A 26081-nucleotide genomic window follows, 5' to 3' on the forward strand; every position below is an offset into this window, starting at 1 on the left:
CTTTCTGTTTTAGTTCTAATGGAAAGGAGACAACCACTTCATTCAGATCTTATGTAACAGTGGTTTAATGGGTGAAGGTTATCTTTAAGAATAGTGAGTGTTTTGGAAAGGCATGTTTCATGGAAAAGCTCTTCTTGAGATGGTAGCAAACCGCTACATTACAACCAGGCAGCTATCCAATGTTTATGATGAAAGTTAATATAATTAAAATTGAGGCTTCCATAGAGTGGTTTCAAGAAAAAAAATATAAATGTTTTCTGGAACTTAAAAAAAAAAAAGAGTCAAGATAGGCTTACAGATGATCATGGTTTATAAGTGCGGAAACAAACAATTTAATTTAAGAATCTATATTTATGAACAAACTAAAACACAACAGATATGTAAGCATAAATAAATAAAAATGTTAGTTTAAAAACATCAACAGTGTAACAATTTCTTTTTATTTTTTTTACATTTGTAAAATAATATAGAAAATACAATAGACTTACATATAATAACCCACATACTGGACCAAACACAGTGGGGTTTCCTACATTTTGTGACTTTACCATCACAAATGTTGTAAAAATGTTTTACATGTTTCGGATGTTCCTTCAGAGTTGAAGATAATTACTTCCTAGTCCAAACCTCCTGTAGGACGACGGGGGATGGGAGCGGGCAGGGTTTGAACCCGGGACCATCGATAAATCTGAACGACAGTCCAGCGTGCAAACCGCACGACCAGGCAGCCATCCACAAAAGAGATACAAGACACTGATGGCAATCAAATCATTAAATAGAAACAATCTGATATAAACTTTTCACATGTAAATTATGAGTGAGTCAGGTGTGAATGTACTTTATTATTATACATGTCTATTGTATTTTAAAAAAAGTTTTTCATCCCTGCAGAAGTAAATCTTAATATTGTATAATAATAAGGCAAATTATAAGTAATTGTTTGCTAGACTATTAGTTATTAGACTCTCATTGTGGTTTAAAAAAAAAAAAAAAAAAAAAAAAAAAGATAATTTACAATTGTGTTCTGAAGGAAAAAATTCAATAATGTTATGAAGTTATGGAGGAAATTGATAACATTTTGAAGGAAATGATTTGAAATTTTGGACACTGTCCAACATACATCTTTTTTTTTTCTGTAAAGTTACTTCAGATATGGGTTTAAACATGTGCAGTTTTTCCTCAATGGTGAAGCAGTAATAGATTTAGAAAACACATCATCAGTATCAGATACAGATAAGCAGAAACATGATGCCATTAAAAAATTACACATTTTTATGAACTCAAATGTATAATCATTTTACAAAACAATTTACATTGTATGTTTTATAAATATTTCATCTAATAAATTTAAATGAGTTTAAAAATGTCCTCTAAGATTATGCAGACATCTTGTTTTCACATAAGAAAGACTGCAATCTAAATGGAAACAAACTGTTACCAAAAAATGAAAATCACTGATTACAATATACTGGTATACATGTTTATAAATAGATATCACATCCACCTTGATCCACTCTGGCAGCTACAAAAACTCCACTAGTAAAATTTATTTCCACAAAAATATAAGACCTGTAAAATAAAAGAATGTTTATTGTATTAATATCAAAAATAAAGTTAAGTAACTAAATATATTTAAAAAATCATTTTCTAGTGTGTGAAATGGACAGCTTACATGGCTAATCATGAAATCAGAAAGACTAATTTAACACACTGCAATGACTTAGTAAGGAAATTTAAGTTGTTTTAGTGAGTAACTTTTTATGTTAGAGATCTTTTAAATACAGAATGCTTAACTGTATATATTATATATCATCTGTTCCTTGACTTTTGTCATGGGGTTCACCTAACCAAATCCCTAAACTTAACCCAGTCATCATGCAGATAGAATATTATTTGATGTATATGCCTATAAACTAGGGGTGCACCGGATAGTTGCTCCGGCTCTGGCTTCTGCTGAATATTCTGCACTTTTTCACTATCCGGCTCCGGTTGGATATCACTACCGGATAGTAAAAGCTACACCTGTATTTCTATGAATATTGTTATGCGCCTCCGTGCTAAGTGTTTTCCAGATACGCCAAACGGAGGTAACACTTAAATATCGAAACAACACAGGCGAAAGGCAAACAATATAAAGGTAGTCGATGCTGATAAACGATGTCCAACAAGAAGTTTAAACTAAATCTCCATGTTAATAAAAATAAACCAATACTCATAAAGTGGACATGATTCAATAATGTCAGTTCTGAAATACATTAACTTTTTTGTTTCAAATAAAAAAATCTGTTTTTAAAACTAAAAACTATGAATATGCACCAAATATTTTTTTAGTACAAAGACAAGGCGTGTTAATCTAAATAGAAATAAGACTTTACATTATAAATTTGCATTACATACATAGCAACGATGTCATGCACATTTTAAAAGCTTGTCTTGACTTTTGAGTGGTCTAGTAAACATGTAATATTCCTTAACTACGCCACGCTGATAATCTGTCTAGATGTGCGGGTATATCTCCAGAGGTAGAGATGAGCAACCCCCACCTCTTTTTGTTTGTATAGTCCATAACATTGAGTTCACAGATAGGCAGCTTACCACATCAAGCCAGATGTCAACGTGTTGACACTTTCCAGAGGTCACATCTTATGAGGGAACTGAGTTTGTTTACTTGGAGAAGAATTTTTATTAGGGGCGGGACTACAAGCCAAATCTTTATAAGGTTAATCTGGTATGAGTTTGTTTATTATGAGATAGGTTGTCAATCAAGGGTCTGGACCACATGCCACACCTTTTATACTTTTGGGCGGGACAATAAGTTTGTTTACTTTAAGTCTCAATTAGGAGGCTGGACTACAAGCCAAACAGACACTGACCAGGGGTATCTTTTAAGGGAGGGCTCAAGAGACTCAACATGCTCAACTTCTTATTTGTTTAATCCATGACAATGTATTGATAGACATTGACCATTCTTAAGCCAGAATGGATTAACGCAGATTGTTGAGAAATATTGACACTGTCTAGAGGTAACTAGATGATGAGACTAAGTTTGTTTACTTGGAGAGAAATGTCATTTAGGGCGCTGAACAAACGTTCGTTGCACAATAAAATAAAACAAATATGTTTTTGTTTTTTTGGTTTTCCTAATTCTCTTAGATCTATATAACAGTAGATCTAAACATAGATATCAATAAAAGGCCTACAGACTACAATTAAATCTATGTTTCGCAACATTTAACGCTCTGGCTATGAGTAGGTATAATAGATGTTCCTGCTGTTAATAAAATATCGTTTGCCGCAAATGGATTAATAAATATATGACCTACAACGCTTCAGATTCCAACTATTAACTAACAGCTATCAGTATTATGCCCTTGAATCCAGAAGCAGTCTTTGGACTTAAAATTACAAGTCTGATGACCAGTTGTTGGTCAGAAATTCTTGAACACATACATCCAACCACCATACAAGCCAGATGAGAGATTTACATTAGTAACTAGTTAAATATTTACTAACATATTTTACATTGACCCTCCAACACACAGCCTTTATAGTTGGTGGCCTTGTACATACATACAGACACGCTCATGCTACACAGATTAATTTTTGTTTATACTGTTAATCTTTTATAAATCAATCAGTAACAGAGTTTAAAACAATAAGGTATATAAAAGGAGAAAAAAACAAACAAATATAGGTATGTTATTAACAGTTTCGTAAAATGCTCAGCAATACAAGCTATTTACAAGACACTTAGGTATTCGGCTCCGGCCGGATATAAAAAAGTACTATCCAGTGCACCCCTACTATAAACAAATTTTATATTGTTTAATGCTACATATCCAATATTTGACTAATATGCCTATAAACCTCATTGAAAAAATAATCATTTATACATACAGAATATTATGAGTAGGACTAAAATCTAGGCTATATCAAGTTGAATTTCACAATTATTATTTAAATTATACAAAATGGATCTTTTAAATATTTTGACATGAATCCAAATCAAACAATTTTCAAAATAGGATTTTCAGAAGGCCTTGGTTCCTTTGTTGGAAAATAAAGATAGTTGCTATTTGTGATAAACACATGACACACAGATTAATAAGTGGTTACAAAATCTTGACATTTATCTTGACATATAAATTAATCATCATTTGATAGAAATTTTTTTTCCTTGGCATGATACCCTGCCTCATAGTGGTGCCCGGGTGGAAACGATCGTAGGAGGAAACGAGGTTAAAGGGTAGCAAAACAAGACTCCCGTGGGGGTGCCTAAGGGGGTGCGAGAGCATCCTCTTGCATTGCGCAGAGTTGTAAAAAACCTCCCACAACCTTGTCACAATCCAGGCGCTGTTCCTCAAGGGGCTGTTACATAAATGGCGTGTCCCGCATGGTTAGCCTGGTATAGAAAAGGAAAATGGGGGGGGGGGGGTGTCTTAGTGTACGCGGCCTCTTGCGGTGAGTCTGACCCACCCGCCAGACAGAACAGTGTACACTGTTCTCATTCAGGCCAGTGAGAGAGAGCTCTTGTTCACTTTTGCTGGCCTAGAGTTCCAAATAGCCGAAGGCTCAACTCTAACTGACAGTTTCAAGAAGAAGAATAAAAAATTTTTTCTGATAGTTAGTGGCTATTACATTCAAGTTTTTATTTAGAACGCACAAACACATGCCTCCATTTTTTAACTTGAATTTTTTGTCTCACTAACTCTACCAATAGTTTAACATTAACTTCAATCAGTGATGGGAACAGACTTTGAAAACATTTTAGGAAATTTTGTCCACCAGCGTTTTTTTAACTGGCCTGTTGCAGCGACTTTAAAAAGATGTCGCTGAATTTTTTAAAATAATGTAGAATTAATTATATTTATTATATTCTTTAAATAATGTATCATTCATTATCACTAAAATCTAGGACTAAACCTAGATTTTCTAGACACTAGTAATTCCTAGTAAAGATTTATCTACTATAAATCACTCATTAGATGATATTTTCTTGATCAAGAATCTAGATTAGAACTCTAGATAAATCTAGACTTGTAAGTCTGGTGTGAGTCTGGTGTGAATGTACACTCTGGTTTCTTATAGTTATAATGTTTTTTGTTTGGTGTAATGCACAAATTGTAAGACAAATTTCCTTACGGATAATAAAGATTATTATTATTATTATTATTATTAGTCTCATTAGATCTAGATCTATCTATATCTAGATCTACTTAAATCTAATCAGACATTATATATCACTGTGCAAGAGTTAATTAAAAAGCTAGAAACTTTTAGTTTAACTAAAACAAATTAATTAAGGCCAAAGTTTAACTAGAAAAAAATAGTTTAGTTATAATCATATTTTTTTTTTAGTTACAAACTAAAATGTTTAATTAAAATTTGTAAAATTTTCAACATGTAGTAGCAGTTGAAAAGCACATCCCAGTTTTCTGGTCTTGTGATATCAACAACATTTGATTATCAAAGAGTGATGCAGTTAACAACTATTTTGTCAGTCTGCATTTGAAGAGGGTAAAGTAGAAGTTACCCGTGAGTCAATATCTGCACTTGAAACTAGCAGTAGTATTAAATGTTGCTAAACATTTGTTTACCAAAAGCTTTTATGCAATATTATGAATAGAGTTGTTCCGAGTTTTTTCTAAAATCATGTTCTGGTGTTTAATGTCTGTTTATAGTGGGAATCTGATTAGCAAGTTAGGTAAATATTTAGTAGTTTTAGTCAATTCATTTTCTGCAAACAATAATTTATTAACTGCAGGAACATCAAGTACAACCTTTTTATAGCTTAAACCTTTGATGAAGCAGAGACATATAATAGATTCTAGTCTTAAGACTTATTATTGAGATCTATGTCTAAATTGACAAATTATAGATCTAAAAGCATTAGCATAATGAACTCTAGAAAAAAAAAACATCCTAATCCATACCCTCCCTGACCAAAAAGTAAATAGACTGTAGGCGTAGTGTACCGTACATGTGTAGTCAATGATACTACAAGACTACCCTGTTTTTTTTTTTCATTGCACGTTATGCAATTGTGTTTGCTTAATGTTGATTGGTCAAACAAGAAAATAACACACTGGCCCATGTTTAGTCAAGCATGTTCGTAGATCTATCTTTACACTGAAATTTGTACACACCCTTCCTGCCCAAAAAGTAAACAGACAGTGATTTTGACAACCTGATCAGATAGACATAGACACATGTAGGTCTAGTGTACTGCAGTGTGCGGCCCACAGTGACAAGACCACCCCATGTTTTTTTCTATGCACACTTTTAACGGTTATGCAATAGTGTTTTTGAGTGGTCAGACAAGAAAATAACACTCCAAAATTTTGTTTCTATATCTTTCGTTACTAGATCTAAATCTGAAATTCTAAATCTGTTATTTAATGAGATTTTAAACTTTACCGGTATAATAATAAGTTAATATAATTTTTTTTGTAAAAGTACCAGGTAAAGGTTTTAATTCAAGGCAAATATACAAGCACACATATTTATTTAGACATCTTTTTTTAAAAATTTTATTGTGCATTAACGTTTATGTAAGAAACATCTTCCTCAATACTGATTTTATTATGCTCTACAATGTTAAAAGAATTAGTTCAAGCCGCAGGCATAGAGTCAAATGATTATAGATAAGTCTAGATCCCCCCCCCCCCCCCCCCCCCCCCCAAAGTTATGAAAAGGTTTGTATGGTATGATTAATCTTTAGTTTAGTTTAACTACATTTTGAAATTCATGATAAACTTTTAGTTTAACTACTTTTTGTTAGTTGAAACTTAGTTTTAGTTTAACTTTTTAAATTTAGTTTAGTTCCCATCACTAAGTACTGACCTTTCAAATTAAAGCTTTTGAAGTGTAAGTATGATTGGAGCCCAAGTCCTTAACCTTTAACATTTCTTCTTTTCTTTTACTTGAGTGTTCTTCAGAATAATGTCTGGAGTAGATGCCAAGTTCCTAGACAAGAAATAACCCAAAATTTTATTGCATGCCTTAATCCAGAAATACTGTTGTACAGTAGAGAGAATTACAGCTTTAAAGTAACTGACTTGTGTTGACAAAACTAAAAAAACTAACCTTTTCTTAAAAAAAAAAAATCAAACAAATTAGTTGATTTGTCCCAACAAAATGACTTCAAAAAAAGAAAAATGACTTACTACAAACAAACAAACTAAAGCTCCAGTTTTGTTTCACCTCTGTATCCTACTGTTTATGACTCCATCATCACCTAAATAAGAACAAATTTGTGTTAGAGATCAAGTCAAATTAATTTTGGATATATGGACTTAGTAACAACTTAATTTTTTTTTTTCAAATAATTCTTAAAAAAAAACAACATATGTACATGGAAATATAGTTGTTCATTACTGATTTAAACTGTATTCATAACACATTTTCAAATTAGTGCAAGCTGTTCCATGCACCCATGGCATTTGTTTTGTGCAGTCTGTTATTTAAGATCTCAAAAACTAAGACCACAATTAAAGAACTCATTCAAGATTCTATACTCTGTGTTTGACATGCTCTGTCAATGACCACATTCCCCGCCCAGCCCTGCCCCCACTCCAATATACAGTAAACATATGTAAAACACATTTCCTCACAGATTAAAACATTATTATTATTATGGTAAGAATAGTTTAATCATGAGAAGGAAAAAATTAATCTCTTTCTGTTTGCAACACTAATTCCTAATATCTACAGTACAAACATTACTGCTTATTGTACCTGGTTTGAAGTGACTGATGAGCTTCTTCCTAAATAAAATGAAAAGACTGTTGAAGGAACTTGAAATCAGCTCCTTTCAAGATGTCTGCTGCCTCATTCACCATCTTCAGCAGGAAAAACATAACTATGAATAATAACAAAATATTATTTTATGAGCTTTTACCACATACAGAAATAAAAAAAAAGATGATTAATAGATAAATAACTCCCTATTCCAACTGTGTACTTACATCTTTGGACTGTGTCTGGGAAATAGCAGCACTTAAAAACTGGATTAAATGTGACCATTTATCAGCAGCAATCAATAGAACTATTGACCTTGATTTGTTCTCCTAATCTAAAATCAACAAAGACAAAACAAAAGATTAGAAAATGACTTCATTGAAAGTGCATACTAATCAATAGACAGTATTTCAATGAAAGTGTGAATCTTTAATAATAAGAGATTATTAGAGCTACTTCACAAAGGATTTAGGTTTGTGGATAGAAAATAAAAATCATTTTGTAACTTGACCTACTTTACAACTAGTTTTAATTTCACTAACATGTAAACATTCATCCACTTACTTATCAATCTGTTGGAAGCAGGAAGGAATGACCAACACAATAGCAGGGACTTCACTTTCTATTCCATCTAAAATTTTGATATGAAACACACAGAAGATGATATAGTATTAACAGTTTAGGCCAAGATTTCACTTAGGCTGTTATATTTATAAGAAGACTATATTGATACTTAATCGCTAATGAATTAGATTTATACTGAAAAAAATTACAAATATTACCTTCCATCTTTCAGCATCAGAATTTTCCAAAATCTTGACAAAGTCCCCTTTTGCTAATGACACCTGAATGTATAAGAAACAAAAAACTTTACTATTAATCCCAACAAATACAACCACATTAAGAAGACTTAGCTACCACTAATCATTAATTAAACCTGCTCTGGTATCATGGGATCTAAGTGACAGCAAACCTTTTTGGAACATTTTTTTTTATATTACAATTAAAATATTTCATTCCACACAATTCCTTATGAGGCTTTCCAAATTTAAATATTGTCTGGTTATTTATTATTTAGGTCTTTGGATGAACTTTATTTCAAGCATTTTAAAACTGTGACTATGATATGATGTTGGTACACATGGACCAGGGACAAGTCCTAACACAAGATATATGGATAAGCTCCCAACTATTTCATGAACAAACAGGAACAAGACAATTATTGCACCTAACTTTGTCTGATAATTTAAAATCAAGGAAACTCAATTTGGAATGATGAAAAAGAACAAGATCTTTGATAACAACAGTTGTATGTTTAAATGAGAATAATATTTTTATTTTTGTTTCAAAAACAGACTGACTTTTAATTGGGAATGAAGAAATAAGGACAACCTGCACCCATTAAACCCCTGTTACATAAGATCTGAACGAAGTGGTCATCTCATTTCCATTAGGACTAAAACAGAAAGATTTAAAAATTCCTTTATCCCACTTTCGGTCGGAGTGTTACAAGATCAGCTGTCGTCATCGAGAAGTACATAGAAGTCAAATTTATAAAGCGCTGTGTTTCGTGTGTGAATGTTGTTCGAATTTTTCATCTATAATGTTATTGTACAGTAGTTACGCTGATGTTGTCAACTGTAAACTGTAGTCAAACTGAATTTCTATTTGATTGGATCAATAAAATTATCTAATCTTATCTTATAATAAAATATGTCACTACAAAGAAAAAAATTTGTTTAACAGACATGAAAATAAATCTTTGAACAGTGGCTAAATCATTGTGTCTTTTAGGGAATGTTCTTGTAGAACTTCAAAGAATGTACAAAAGATAAATGACAAAGACATAATTGGCCCTAGCTTTGATCACTCTTGTGCCATTTAACAGTTTAAGTGCATCAAAGGTCATAAGACTTCAAACAAGTCCTTTGTAGCTGTAGAATTTTCATTGTACAAGATCAGGTTGATATTAGCAACTATCTGGTTAACCATTGAAAAAATCGTCTAAACAATTCAATGATGATAACTGGCTTTAGTTTATAGACACAGCTATACAGAACAATTATAGATGCAACTTTAACAATTTGGTTCTCCTACAGAATAATAAAGATTCATACAAGGAAACTGAATGAAAAAGTCCCATGGCAAACTCACATGTTTGTGCTGATATTGGACAAGAGCTCTAGCCTTCAAATGCCATTCTGGCAGTTCTTGGCGGTGATGAACTGGGTGAATATCTCAACTTCGCTCTGTGAGAAGATCTAACTAGCCCTGATAGTCCAACAATTGTTTATTAACTGAAATAAAAATTATTAGCAAAAGAATTATTTTCCTATTTGTGCATCAGCATCTGACACTTTCTTTCTTTATATTTATTAAACCTTCTCTAGTGCTGTAAAAAACCTGTACAATTTTGCTAAAGAGTAATCTTAACATGAAATATGTTGCTCTGAATATAAAAAAAAGTAATTAAAAAAAGGACATAATCTTGAACTACAAAATGAAAAAAAATAATTGTGTTTTGTTTATGATATATAATCTAAATCTAAATAAAGCTGAATGATAAATAATCTTACTCTGAAATGTTTTAACATGACATCAGGATCTTGAGTCTTGACTTGAGCTCTGACTGTTGAACTGTCCATCCAAAGCAAGAATGAAAGCATGTCTTCTTCCAGGTGGCAAACATCATGGTAGAGCTTTGAGAACATTAGAATAGAAAGGTCTAATCATTACGGTACTTCTATCAGAACATCATGGTAGAACATTCAGAACATTAGAGTAGAAATGTCTAATCATTAAGGTACTTCTATCAGAACATCATGGTACAACATTCAGAGCATTAGAATAGAAATGCCTAATCATTAAGGTATTTCTATCAGAACATCATGGTACAACATTCAGAACATTAGAATAGAAATGCCTAATCATTAAGGTACTTCTATCAGAACATCATGGTAGAACTTACAGAACATAAGAATAGAAATGTCTTATCATTATACTACATCTATAAGAACATCATGGTCAAAATATCAGAGCATCTTGGTACAATTAAGATGCAATTATTGTAGACATAGACCTGGTTTCATGCATGTCTTACTGATTGTACTGAGATGTTTGATTTAATATTAAAATTGGCATGCAATTTTGGTTTTCTGCCTGTATTAAACTGTCATCTGGTTGTCCACTTCTACAGCTATTGACACTTTGGTTAACTACTCAAACTTTAGTGTCAGTTTCATTTACTTCTTGTAATAATGTTTCACTTGGTCTACTGCTTCTAATTAGATTTCACTTTAGTTTTCTGCATTTTCCAATGACCAGTTTTGAGCCCAGCTCATTTTCATAATATTGCATTTTAAATGTTTCTTTTACCATATTTTTTTTCTATTTCTCTGGTTCTATATAAGATGAAAGTCTTGAAATACTTATTTTTATTTTTAATCTATGTTTGCTGGGTGAAAATTTACTACACAATTATTTACTGAGAATCAATAACTTTTGATTCTAGCTAGCAATTTCTAATACACAAAATTTCACAAAGGAAAAGGAATAATATTTACCTGATGATAGTTAGCAGTATTTTCACTATGAATGCCTAAACATTCATTGACTGTTTGAATCCAAGACCAACTCTTATGCTTCGCTGAGACACAGTCCTAATTAGAACAGAAAGAAATTGTAAACAAATTTTCTTTTTAAACACATTTTGACAAAGTAGCAAATATTATTTATTTGTAGGAGCTGGTCTTGAAAGTTTTCCTCTAAGAACAATGGTATACTGACTTTCTTCTGCCTATAATCACTGGTATATAGATTTGTTATCCTAGAATGTATCTTGCACTAGACCTATTGTAAACCCTTTGCTTATTTAATTCTATACATAAAATTTTTTTATAATTTAATAAATATTTATACTTACTTTATGAATTTTGGACTGAGCTGGGACATCTTGTCCTCTGTAAACACTGTCAAATACTAGTGGTCTTTGACTTAGATACAAAGCTCTGGCTTCAATATCTGACTCAACATTCTAGCGCAGAGTGAAAAAAAAAATGGATTTATGGCATAAAACAGGTAAGTTGAAACAAAAAGGATTTACTTCAGTTTCTGCAGACTTTAGTGTTCTGACACTGAAAGTGTGTAGTATGTAATTTTTTTTCCTAATAACTTTCAAAAATCCCAGAAAATGTTCATTTTTTTAAACTCTTTAAATATTATCCTGCCTCTCTATTTTAATGAGTATGATGAATAGAAGGTACTTATTTAAATAATGAAGTTGGTATCTAACCATGGATAATAAGTTATCATTAGCTAGTGATATTTCAACATAGATGGCTATTTTTAGTATTCTGACAGTAAGCAAACAGTATTGTAAATAAGGCAACTTGTACTATTGTGGTTTAGAGAGTAATCTTATAATAAGTGTGACAAAGATATGCAAGATAAAAATGTTATAAGTTGCAAGAAATATTGTTGTGGAGAAAGCTTGTCTGTCTACATCCTTTAACATCTCAATAGATGATCTTTTCCCTTTGCAACTACTCATGTGCCTTAAGAGGCCAGTCCTAAATCCTAGATACACATCTGCAGTCACAGGCTTGGTATTTTTGATCACTAAACATTGCATCATATTCAACTGTGATCCAGGTCATTTCTGTTATGCTTGCTTTCCATGAGGGTCTATCCTGTGCTTTTGCTTTTTTTCTCCATGCTATTGGTGTTGATTTTGAAAAGCTTCATATAGAGCAGAGTGAAAAAACAACACCATGGATTTATGGAATAAAACTGTTAAGTTGAAAAAGTGTTCTATGAGATGAACCTTTGTCTTTATGACTGAAGGAGGCCAAGAATCATTTAAAAATGGAATAGAGAAGCTCTACTGCCCTCTATTTGATATGGACTAACCTCTCCATTACTGAGGAAAAATCTGCACATAAAATGTGTGATTGCTGGGCTTTCCAACATCAGCACTCATCTCTCTTTCATGCTGACCAGATACTGATGTATCTTGTATTATTATAACATCACTGTTGATATCATGATGTAGGTAACTTTCAATATAATTACATCAATAGCTGATAATGTTATATTTTAGTAACATTAATAGCTGAAGTTATAAAATGTAGCTAAAATTATTGAATGATGTAAGTTGCTGATGATGTTGAGGTATCAAGAGCTTACTTACTTAGACATAGGTCCTCCGGCGCCGTTCGGCGCATTGAGCGGCAAGCTGTCTCCATAATGATCTGTCACTGGTAATGTCTGAAGCCTCCTCCCACCTGGTGTCCACTGTTCTGAGGTCCTCCATGAAGGTGTGTCGCCAGGTAATACGAGGACGTCCGTGTTTGCGCTTTCCTTGTTTTGGCTTCCATGTTATCGCAACTCTTGGTGTGCGTAATTCATTTTGACGTAGAACATGTCCCGCAAACCTCATGCGACGTTCAGTCACAACCTCACTAAGTGTTCGACTCCCAGTTCGGCATAGGATTTCCAAGAGATAATGATATTATAACATTTATAAAGTTACTTGATAAAATTGGTCTTCCAAATATCTTTACAATCCTCAGACAATGACGTCTGAGCTGGCTTGGTCCTGCAGGACAATCATATACCAAGTGTTATTTTTATGGACAATTCACGACCAGTTCCAGATGTACACACTATGTAAAGAAATGGTAACCAAGAAAGGTATGGACAGCGAAAAAGATTTGCCTCAGTTCTGAAAAAAAAGCATGCCAAATGTCACCTTAACCTGGGACACATGAGGAAAGGAACATCTTTCTACAGCCACATTAATGAAAAAGTGTTATGTGAAATGAACTATTAAAAGAGGTCCACTAGTAGATCCAAATGTGTTGAGTCAACAAAAATGCTAGCTGTGGCATTCATACTCTCTCGCCTTGACTACTGCAACGGCGTGCTAGAAGGTATACCTGATGACAAAATAGCCAAGATGCAATGTATTCAGAACAATGCCGCTGTGGCATTCACACTCTCTCGCCTTGACTACTGCAACGCCGTGCTAGCAGGTATACTTGATGACAAAAGATGCAACGTATTCAGAACAACGCCACATGAATAGTACTTAGAAAAACAAGACAAGATTCTGCTACTACGCTCTTTTGTTAATTGGAGGCGCAGTAGCTGAGTGGTAAAGCACTTAGCTATCTGAACCAGGGGTCCCGGGTTCAAATCCTGTCAAAGACTCGAATTTCTAATTTTGGGATCTTTGGGCTTAGTGGTTGGTTGTTGTGCTGGCCTCATGACACCCTATTTAACCATGGGCCAGAGAAACAGATGAACTTTACATCATCAGCCCCATGGTCTGAAAGGGGAACTTTTTTTATAATATTATTATCTTTACGCACAATATGATCGGTGAAGTACAAACTTTGATGTCAAAATGTAAATATATTAATAACATTACTCTATTTGAGTAAGGGCCTAAGAGTTTGGCCTGAACTGTGTGAAATTTGAACCAATCACTTGGCAGCCTCATCCAGGGGCTTCTTGTCCCAGCATTCAAATCTTTTTTTCCCAATTTATTGTTTTCAGAGCGTTAGTCTCCCCTTAAGTCATTATTTAGTTGAAGCTAACAAACTTAAGTTTATACCAAAAAGTAAAGCATTAAATGTATGTTAAGTTCCCCTTGCAGACCTTGCGGTCTATGTGGTAGATGTTGTTTCTGTGGCCCATGGTTAATGAGGGTGTCATGTGGCCAACACAATGATCAACCACCTTTACAATTCCCTAACTAAAGTCAGGTACCCATTAGAACTCTTTGAATCCTGAATTATTTTCCACGTTTAGATGGAATTAATTTTTTTTTGCCATTCGGGGTGAAAAGAATGCTTTGATTAGACTTTTATAAATTTTTTGTTTATAATATAGCACAAAGCAATTATAATAAAACAAAAAATTATTTGTATATTAATGTTTGAAAATTAAAAATAAACATTTACAGACTGCAAAAAAAGCCTCTAGGATCTAGATCTAGAGCAATATAATAAAAAATAAATATTTACCAACAAGTTTCAGATGTATTTTATTGCCGGCATGGAAGAGGTAAAGATACTGACGACAGTCTGGTGCAAAGTCTTTCACATCCCAGGATCTTAAAATGGTATGGCGATCCTTAAAATACAAATAAAAACTCCATGAGTCACAAACATCACAATTTTTGTTTATCTTTTAGCTCACTTGGTTACCTAAACTAGTCTATATCAATATACTTTTTATAAAGCTTTTATCAAGTCTGACTGACTTTTTGATAAAAATTGTGTACATGTTATTCTCCCACTTCCCATACTCAGATCAAGTTGAAACATAGCACTATTATTCATTGTCCTTAACAAAACATAATTAACCAAAGAGTTAAATGATTATTGGCTACATGTAATTTTAATTGGGGAAAAGTAAAGGCGGTTGGTCATTGTGCTGGCCACATGACACCCTCACTTACAATAGGCCACAGAAACAGATGACCTTTATATCATCTGTCCTATAGACCACAAGGTCTGAAAGGGGAACTTTCCTTTTTTATGTGTTGTTACAAACTGACAGGAGAAAGGATGAAAGGCGGAACACTGGCGCCTCAAAACCAGTTTAGCTTCGTGTTGATGGAGCACGTCAGCCTAAATAACGCAACCCATCTAGGAGAAGGAAAACTCTCCAAACCTCCACTCTGTGGCAATACTCCCCCGTGTGGGTATCGGGGCTTGGAAATGACCAAGAGAAATAAATAACCCCACTGCCTTTCCGACACCAGACAGAGGTCCTTGTCTCACTACATTCTAATACTAGATATAAATCCATCATGAAGTGTTTTTTTTCTGGATCTGGTGAATGTGATATCGTGAAGGGGCCTGGATCCAGGATGTGACGATTCCACAGGGCATACCCAGGGCACAGTCCACTTTAAGCTTTCTACTGCAGAAAAGTTCCATTTGGAGAGCTCTATGGATGGCGGAGAATGGACCATTGGCCAACCCCACCTTGTCCCATGGATATTCCGTTTACAGTCTTCAGACCTAGATGTTTCCTTTTATGTCAGTATTGGAGAAAATTGCCAAGACCGAAAACTCCCTTAAAATGCGGGGACTATATATATATTTATAGATTTTTAAAAAGCCTGAGGAAACAGCCAGCCTACACTAAATGCCAACGAATTTAACGAAAAATCCATACGAGCTCAGACGTCGCCTCGTAAAAGGTCTGCGCATGGCAGTTTCTTCCAGGACTGCCTGTGATAAGTGAGCTACTGGAAATAAAAAACAGACTAGCAGCAAACACCTAAACCTTTTGCAACTCAACATCTTAGGCCTACAAAACAAGACAACAGAACTCCAACACATACTCAAGAAGCATGATATACACATAGCGCTATTGCAAGAAACACTACTGCCCAAGAAAAAAATAAACATCACAGGCTACACACAGTACAGATGCCTTTGCACCAAATGTCAGGGAATTATGACCCTCATAAGAAACAACACACAAGCCACAGTAAAACAAATACAGAACAATACAGACAGCGACACGCAGGAAATACTTCTTTGGAGAGGAGGAACAACATCAAAAACTACTATTGCCCACCATCATCAACAGCAGAAATAGACATACAACTACCACACTACACAAGGACAATAATAGCTGGCAACATCAATGCACACACACCTTCCATAGGCTACCCACACTACAACAAGCGTGGCAAAGAAATATAGGATGTAACAAATGCCTCTAACCTACAACTTCTGCAAAACAAAACTTCAACTCCAACTTTCCTCCACAGAGCACACAACACAACTAGCAGACCTGACCTAACTTTTATCTCTACAGAAATTACCAACTCTTCTAAAATTACAGTACTTGAAGACATAGGTAGTGACCACAGGCCTATACTCCTCAATATTGGAATGCCAGGTAGATACCAATCCAACAAAACAACTAGATGGAACTATAAAAAAGCTAACTGGGCAGCTTTTTCACAAGAAACAGACACAAGACTATCAAGCATAATTGAGACAGACGTCAATTCAACCTACACAACTATAGTCTCCAACATCTTACAAGCAGCAAAAAAACACATCCCTCAAGGCCAAGTTAAGAAATACAAACCTTTTTGGACACCTGAATTAGATAAATTAGTAAAAGAAAGAAACATAACCAGGAAGACTATAGAAAAATACCCTACTAGAGAGAACAAGACAACGTACAACAAATTGACAGGGCTTATAAGATACAAAATTAAAACAGAAAAAAAGAAAAAGTGGACCACAACATGCGAACAACTAGATCTAAACAAGGATGGTCGAAAGGCCTGGACCCTTCTGCACCGGTTAACAGGAAAGAAACAAATAACAAACCCCCAACCTATAAAAGGCACTGACGACATAATAACAGAAAACCTTAAAAAGGCTGAAACCTTCAATAAATATTTTGCCAGCATTAACAAGTCAAAGCCAAGAAAACAACTGGACCAGGCCTTCAGTAATATCTTAAAGAAAGAAGAAAAAGCTCCAACAGTCAACTGTCAGATCTTTGACACTCCCTTCACTCTACATGAGCTCAATACTGCCCTCAAGCCTCAAGTCAAGAAAATCCCCTGGAAACGATAAAATAACAAATGAAATGATTCAGGGACTAGGACCACAGGCCCAAAACTGTATACTTAACTTTATCAACCAAACATGGAAAACTGGAGACATACCACAGGAATGGAGAACCGCAAACATAATACCCATTTTAAAGAAAAATAAACCACCTGGAGACTCAAAAAGTTATAGACTAATTTCTCTAACATCCAACATTGGTAAAATGGCAGAAAAAATGATCAATAACCGACTTTATTGGTGGCTAGAAAGTACTTGCTCACTCCACAATGCACAAACTGGCTTTAGGAAAGCAAGTAGAACAGAAGACCACCTCTTTCGTTTTATCCAGGACGCAGAAGAAGGGTTTCATGAAAACAAGCACACTACAGCAGTATTTATAGATTTGCAGCAAGCCTATGATAGAGCGTGGAGAAAAGGTCTATTTTTGAAGATGAAAAAAATGGGCATCCATGGAATCCATGTACAGCTGGATCAGGGCATTCTTAAAAAACAGAACCATCCAAACCCAATTCGAAGGTGCCATCTCTAGTAAAAAAAGTTTGGAAGAAGGACTACACAAGGTTCAGCCCTTAGCTGCACTCTCTTTCTAATCTTCATGAATGACCTCCCGGACCTCATTTCGGTCAATAAGGCACTTTATGCAGACGACCTTTTAATTTGGACTACAGAGAAATATCCAGTGCTGACTAGATCCAAACTAAATAGAGCCCTCACAACTATCTCCACATATTCAAAATTATGGAAAATGGAAATAAACAAAGAAAAGTCAGTTTATTCAATCTTTAGCCACAGCAACAAAACAGCAAAAAGAAACTACATCCTAAAAATAGACTTTCAGCCAATAAATAAAGAAGAAAATCCAACATATCTTGGTGTAAAACTAGACCAAAGACTGTCTCTAAAACACTTTATGGCAGATTTAAAAGAAAAGGCATCACTAAGATTAAACATAATAAAACACCTAGAAGGAACATCCTGGGGAGCTGAAAAGAAAACCTTAAGACAGTTATACACTGGATATGTCAGATCTGTAATGGATAACTGTCTCTCCATACAAGTAGCTGCCAACAAAACCTATCAATCATCAATAGATACAATCCAAAACCAAGCCTTGCGGCTAATTAGTGGAGGTATGAGAACTACTCCCACAGCAGCCTGAGAAATAGACTCCAATATTGAACCTCTTAAGTTAAGGCGCAACAGAGCAGCATTAGAAGCTATTGAGAGATACAGAAGGTTGGAGGAAATATAGGAAAAACAACCAAAAAAGCAAAAGACTCTGAATTAACTTACTGATAAACTAGCCCTAAAACACCACCTACCCAATAACAGAGAAAAAATTACCAGGTTTTCAAACATTACGCCCGGACTAAACTACAAACAACCAACCATCAAAACACATTTACTAAATAACACCTTAACAAAAGAATCAAACCCACTGGAGCTCAAAGTAGGCACGCTTGAAACAATCGAAAGCTATCAAAAAACAGCTTTCCATATTTATACAGACGGATCGGCTTTCAAAGCTACCATCAGTGCTGGTCTTGGTGCCTTCCTGGTCTTCCCTAAAAATAAACACACCCTGTGGCGATTACTGCTCAAACTTCCAAGGCGAAATTGAGGCAATTACCATAGCACTTCAGACAGTGGAAAACAAATTATATGAAGGAGTGCAACCACCATCAGATATTGTTGTCTTTACAGACTCCCAATCTACTCTGCAAGCACTTAACAGCAGAACCTCAAAAAGCCCAAGAGAGTTGACAACACTCATTGTGATAATCCACCAGATGATATCAAAATTAAATATCAATATCACACTACAGTGGATCCCTGGACACATTGACATCATGGGAAATGAAAAGGCAGATAAGCTATCAAAGGCAGGTTCATCTATAGAACAACCAGATAGACCTGTTACCTCACCCTAAGGTCAATGTTAGTCAACAATCACAAAGAGGAGTGGCTCAACCAATGGGCATCAGGAAACACAGGCAGAGCCATGTACAGAGAAATGACTACGCCTAACAAACTGGACAGTATTAACTTCCTCCCCCGCAAAGAACAATCTACAATCTTCCAACTAAGAACAGGACACACACCACTATTAAATTACCACCTGAACAAAATAAACTCCAAACAACTACCCCTTTGCAGACACTGCGCCCACCCCTTTGAAACCGTAAACCATATCCTCTTTGAATGCCCCTCCCTAATCCACCTTAGGCAGACCCTACTTCCACTACAGCCCAACATAACCAACACCCTGTATGGCAGTGCTGAACAACTGAAGAAAACGGCACACTTTTTTTCCTTGGCACTGTCTACCAAAGAGCTCACAGCAATAAAGCTGGCTAGAAGAAGAAGAATGTGAAAAGTGAAATAGAACTAACAGTATTGAGATATGTGCCTGTAAATGTGCAGCTATTTTATAAGCTTTGTTTATTTTTTATTTTGCTTGTTACATTTCTTTCTTATTAGAGGCTCAATGTATTGAGAAATTATATTGTGATCTTATATTTCTGTATTACAACATTGTTTCTTTATAAAATCAACTTGTCAGGATGTAACCTTATAAAACAAGAGCTTTAATTCATTCTTCTTCAAGCCACATTTATGTTGCTGACTTTTAGGCTCTTTAGCTGCCCACTTTTCCTCATTTAGACCTTGTGATCTATAAGACAGATGATGTATAGGTCATCTGTTTCTGTGGCCCACAGTTAATGAGGGTATCATGTGGCCAGCACAATGACCAATGGCCTTTACATTTCCCCAACTATTTCCAGGTGCCCATTACAGTTTTGTGGACTCAGGAGCGCCCTTAAAATCCTGAAATTAAAAACCCAGTCATCACTCGGATTCAAACTCGAGACCCCTCAGTTTGAAAGCCAAGTGCTTTACCACTTAGTCAGCACAACCTGTCCCATAGAAAAAAATGTGCTGTTTACTTTTTAGCTGTTCTACACTGCCATACAGTCTTGGTTATTTTGTGGTAATTGGTTCTGTCTGCGATGAATTAACTTCTGTGAAATTTCCTTTATTAATTCACTTTTTGTGTTTATTATATTTCTAAGTAAAAAGGGAAAATGGTGTCAGATCATGTCTCAGTGGTTCAAGTGTAGTTACATAAATAATTTAGTGTTCTTGCTACAAGTCTGGAGCATAAAATTGAAAAAATTTCAGAAACTCAATAAAGTCTCATACAAACTAGAAAATCTTGATGAATTTTATTTTTATTTAATGTACATAATCTAGCTCAGGCTTTAGAACAGCCACAAAAACAGTGTTTCTTGTTTTAAGCACCAAAGAGTTCTTCTTCATCATTCTCATTGTTATGTTGGAGTGTTCATATGACTAGACCAATACATGAGATGAACTGTGCAGTGGTTTCCAAATCAGGGAGCTCTCCATATAGTTTTCTTTCTATTGGGGCGATTTGGGGCCAATGTCTTATACGGGCCTCTTGGTAGAGAGAGCAGTTTTGGAGGACGTGGTCGGCATTTTCTGGTGATACTCCACATGGGCAGATTTCACTGGTTCCAATTTTGAGCTTCCGGAACATGTGTTGTCGCATTCTGTTGAGTCCGGTCCTGAGTTGAAAGATTATATGTTGGTCTTGTCGGGATAGCTTATAGTAATTGTCATCTTTCTTGTGATTTGGATGAGAGCTCGTCCATTTCTCATTTATTTTGTCTACAATTAATTTCTTCATTTCTTCTGGATAGAGTGCAGAGTTTACTTGTGAGTTTGTTCTCCCACTCTTGACGAGTGTGTCAGCCTTCTCATTTCCTGCTAGTTGTATGTGAGCTGGTATGGATTGCATAACAGTTTTTTTGCTATGTTGGAGTTCAGCAACCAAAGAGTTGTTTTTTTAATATTTGGCATGTTCAATAGAAGTGGAAGAAAGAGAGAAAGAAAAATATTATGGGCTAATAGCTTGAACAAATTTGCTTCTTTAATTTTTTGTTATTTTTTTGTTGCCAGTTTCAACATGACGCTAAATGCTGAAACAATGAACAATACATACATATAGCAAATGTGAAGCACTAGGGTCCACATTTTTATAAGAGAAATTAGTGAATTATATAAACACAATAAGGGACTGTAACAAGCAGGGCAATAACCAGTAACCCCAGAAACAGTCTTTATATATGTAATATGTATGCATCATTCAGTTTTGAAGTGAGACTGCAATTTGTGTTTTCAGTTAACCAGGAGATTGCAAGCTTCATTCAAAGACCAATGTCTGAGTACCACTCATGGAATCAAAGTTTTAGACAGTCTTACTTACATGAGGTTAAGCGAAGAAACATGAAGTTAATCTTAAAAAGAAATTTAAAACAAAAATCTAACATAAAATGGAAAAAAATCTTACAGTCTGTGCTTTGTCTTGTGTTAAACGAACAGCCAAAAGAAGAAAGCAAAAGCTTCATCAGCTTGACACCACATCAGGTCCACATCTTTTAGTGCTGATCGCTTGATGTACATGACTCTATCAGACCTCTATTAGAAGACTTGCTTACTGGTTTCCAACTCACGGGGACACAGCAGAATTACATCTCTATTCTTGAAAAAAAAAAAGATATATAAGGTTAAGCATTCTGATAGCTGAATTAAACATTTTTAAGTTTCTTGGGTTAAATTTTTTCTTTACAACTAATCAAGTTTTCAGTCCAATTTCTTTTGAAATATAGACAAATGGTCAACATCTTAACAAACTATATTTATTACGACTGTTTCTTATTGCCTTAAACTCAGATTACTCTGCTAAGTCATTGGTTTCCCTTGCTGATTTAGGCAACCCATATAAGGTAGGCATTAGAGTTTAGTGGACTCTAAGCCTTTTTCCAATTAATATCGAGAGAAGATTCTCCCGACAGAATAATAATTGTTTTGCCATTTCTTCACTAAACATTGTGTAGGTTGATGCTATGTGTTCAAATTGATCCAAGTAATTTTCAAGAGTTTCCTCTTTGATGTTAAAGTTATGGAATTTGGAGATGTTTGTTGGGTCGATATATTAGGGTTTACTTTGACTGCTTCTACTTTTGCTAATTCTATCCATTCCTCACTTTCTTTTTGTTTGGTTTCTAATTGTTTTTGTTTGAGTTCTAAGTCTTTTAATTCTTTTTGATGAGCTCGTTGAGCTGCTCTTTCATCTCTTTCTCTTATTCCCCAATATATGTTTCTAGTTTATCCCTCTCTTTCTTTTCAGCTTTTTCTAATTCTAATTCTAATTCAATAAATTGTGAGAAATTAGTGGAGGGATCAACAAAGGCTATGGCACCTTACCCGAAAATAAAGGCAGCTATCCAGAGAGATGAAAGGGGCAGTCCCCCAGAAGGTTGTGCGCAGGGCTAAATACTTTGTCATATAAAAAACAAATACTGTCCTAAAAGCTTCTACTCACAAGAAAACCTGGACAGATCTCAAAGGAAAACAGCCTTGGCCTGGAAAAGACATGATTTTTGTTTTGCAACATGGAACGTGCAAAGCCTTTATAGAGTAGGTGCGCTAGCCCAACTTACTGAAGTGTTAAAGAAATAAAGGATACCTCTTGTAGCCATACAGGAAACCAGGTGGAAAAACATTCTCAGAACTAAGGAGTATACTATATTTTATAGTGGTGGAAGAATTAACTTAGGTACAGGTTTTGCTGTAAAAAGAAAATGGCAGGTAATGTCATTGGACTTAAACCTGTAAGTGATAGACTCTGCTCACTACGTTTGAGAGGAAAATTCTTCAACATATTATTCATCAATGTCCATACCCCTACTGAAGATGCAGATGATAACACAAAAGAAGCCTTCTATGATGGACTGGAAAGAATTTATGATGAAGCACCAAAGCATAACATCAAAATAAATCCTAGGAGATTTTAATGCAAAAATTGGAAAAGAACCAGCATACAGGCCAACAATTGGCAAAGAAAGCTTACATGAATAGTCCAACAATAATGGCATAAGATTAGTGAATTTTGCATCAGGAAAAGGAATGTCTATCTGCAACACTAAATTTTAACATGAGAGTATTCACAAGGTAACCTGGATCTCACTCGATTTAACACCCAGAATCAAATAGATCATATACTCATAGATAAGAGACATGGATCGGATATGCTAGATCAGAAGTGTGCAAATTACGGCCCACAGGCCACATGAGACCCGCCTAACTGTTTTATGCGACCTGCGCATACCTACAGAAATTAGGTGAGCTCATAGATTATACATATAAAGAATGCAAATATATAAAAAATAACTAATTTTAAATATCTATATAAATTATTGAAATTTCTGATTCTTATCAGTTATGATGAAGAGGTGAAAGAAATAGTCTCTACACATCATTCTAAAAAGCCTAAACTAAACCTAGCGTAAATTCTTATTTGCAATATTTTAAAGATCCAGTCAAAGATTGAAACTCGGGAGAAGTACTTGAAGATTTGGAAATAAAACATTCCAATGATCGGTACCACAGTAGTGTCTGCTGGCTTAACATGGACAAGATATTGAGTAGAATATTGGATCTCAAGGAAGAAATTGTTACGTTCCTTGAAGGACATTGACTATGACTTTGCTACTAATATTTCTAATGAAGAGTGGAAGACTCAAACTTTTTTTTCTTCGGAGGTATTGCACAAAACTTTCCCATTTTTCCAGGCAAGCAAGTGAAAACAGATTTTGACATTTTCCTTTGCTGAAAGGTAAAACTATTTCTAGTAAAACGGTTGAATTATTTGAATTATTTGATTGTGGAATGGGCTGAATACTTTGAGGGGACAATGGAGAATATGAACTGCCACATTGGAGGACCAGATCCCTTAGTGAACCAACACTCATTGAAACATCAGAAATAATTAGGACCACAAAGAATCACAAAGCACCAGGAGAGGACCAAATTACAGCACAACTAATTAAATATGGAGGAGAACACTTAGATTCCCAAATACACAGACTAATATCAAGAATTTGGGAAGAAGAAGTAATACCAACAGAATGGGAAACAGCTCTTATAATCCCAATACACAAAAAAAGGATCCAAGCTAAAGTGCTGCAATTACAGAGGAATCTCTCTACTAAATGTGACTTATAAATAAGATCCTGTCTAGGCTTATAACTAAGAGGCTAGGAAAATACTCAGAAGAAATCTTAGGTGACTAGTAATCTGATTTCAGATCAGATAGATCCACAACTGTGGGTCCACAACCAACAGGGACGATATACAGGTAACCTCTACAATACCTTGCTTATGCCGATGACATTGCCTTATTGGGTAAAGAAACGTCTGACATTGCTAGTTTTTTCACACAACTAGAAGAAGCATCTCGACCAGCAGGACTTGAGGTCAATGACAGTAAACTTGAGTAAACCCAAGTACCCAAATATCACGTCATATAATTTAGATTATTTTAGATTAGATCTAGATCTAGTTGCCTTCCAATCTCCCCTTTCACTAGATCTATTCTAACATATATTCAATACTGGATCTACTCATGATCTAGCATCAATTTTTTAATTCATTTTCACTACTAAAAAAAATTGGTCTCAAATTTGTCAAATGTTAATGAGACAAATTCAACAAATTTATACAAATTGCTACCCAAATTGCTACTAGAAACTCTAGACCTAGATTAGTCTAGTTAACTCTAGTTCTAGATTTTTTCTAGATCTAGACTCTACTGTAGTACTGTCTCTACTGTAACTATCTAGATTCTAGTTTGTCTAGATTACTCGTCTCTAGAATACTCTAGATCTAGTATAGTCTAGTCGTCTAGGTCTAGATCTTGAATCTTCATCTAGTCTATCTCTATAGTCTATCTATAATTTATTTCGTAGAGTTATTTATTATATAGTAATATACTTATTATATATAGATCTAGATCTACTCTATAACTCTACTACTAACTAGATCTAGTTACTAGTAGTACTAGTACTACTAGTAGTAGTAGTAGGGGTAGTACTAACTAGTAATACTAGATCTAGTAGTAAGTAGTACTTACTAGTACCTAGATCTAGATCTAGAATCTAGATCTAGTACTAGATCTAGACTAGACTACTAAGTTTAAGTGACTAGTCTACTACTTCACTACTTACTACTAGAATTACTTACCCCAATCATTATTTATATCCATATTCTACAGCTGAAACATTAATATTCCCATTAGAATCTTATTCATAAGCCTAAATATGTTTCATTTTGAAGGCTTTCAAAAAATCCATTCCAACATGCTGTAGAGATGAGATAATCATAAGCCATGATAAGCACCTAAAAATAGCTTCACTATCGCTCTTCTAGGTCAGAGTTAGTAAAGGTATAAATCGTTATTTAAAAACTAGCAGTGCGTGCGTAAACGAAACAACCCAAAATCGGCGACTAATCGGCGCCATCGACATAGCGGTCACGCTCTAGTTGTCTACCTACAGTGAAGTCCAGAAGGGCGTCGGCGCCATTATCCCATTGGTGGTTAGAAAGGCTTTTATCTAACTACCAGTCCTGGACGTAGGGCTCTTCACCTCTGTCCTGTCTGAGGCAGGGGCGTAGCTAGGAATTTTTCATCGATTGGGGGCCCGGGGGGGCTTGGCCTCTTTGGGGGCCCCTGCAGTTGCTTAATATTAAACTTTCAATGTAAAAAACACTCATTAGGGGGCCCCCCTCAAGTGGGGACCCGGGGGGATTTGGAAATGCTCCCCCCTCCTCCCCCCACTTTAGCTACGCCACTGGTCT

General features: G+C 34.9%; 1 long non-coding RNA gene across 5 annotated transcripts; it reads right to left on the reverse strand.

The window, feature by feature from the left end:
* Window positions 1–419: 419 nt before the first annotated feature.
* LOC129925832 (uncharacterized) lies at window positions 420–25642 on the reverse strand. 5 transcript variants are annotated; one of them, XR_008777523.1, is made up of 14 exons: window positions 25467–25642; window positions 21733–21923; window positions 14769–14877; window positions 11663–11773; window positions 11304–11399; window positions 10317–10439; window positions 9895–10037; window positions 8523–8585; window positions 8305–8371; window positions 7968–8074; window positions 7738–7841; window positions 7167–7237; window positions 6844–6966; window positions 420–1569 (listed from the first exon to the last, which is right to left on the reverse strand). It is a non-coding gene; the product is annotated as an uncharacterized LOC129925832 (long non-coding RNA). The 5 variants fall into 5 exon arrangements; XR_008777522.1 differs by having other exon boundaries at window positions 7738–7861; XR_008777526.1 differs by lacking the exon at window positions 21733–21923 and having other exon boundaries at window positions 7738–7861.
* Between the last annotated feature and the right edge of the window lie 439 nt (window positions 25643–26081).

The sequence above is a fragment of the Biomphalaria glabrata genome, chromosome 4 (assembly GCF_947242115.1).
Source record: "Biomphalaria glabrata chromosome 4, xgBioGlab47.1, whole genome shotgun sequence".
NCBI lineage: Eukaryota > Metazoa > Mollusca > Gastropoda > Planorbidae > Biomphalaria > Biomphalaria glabrata.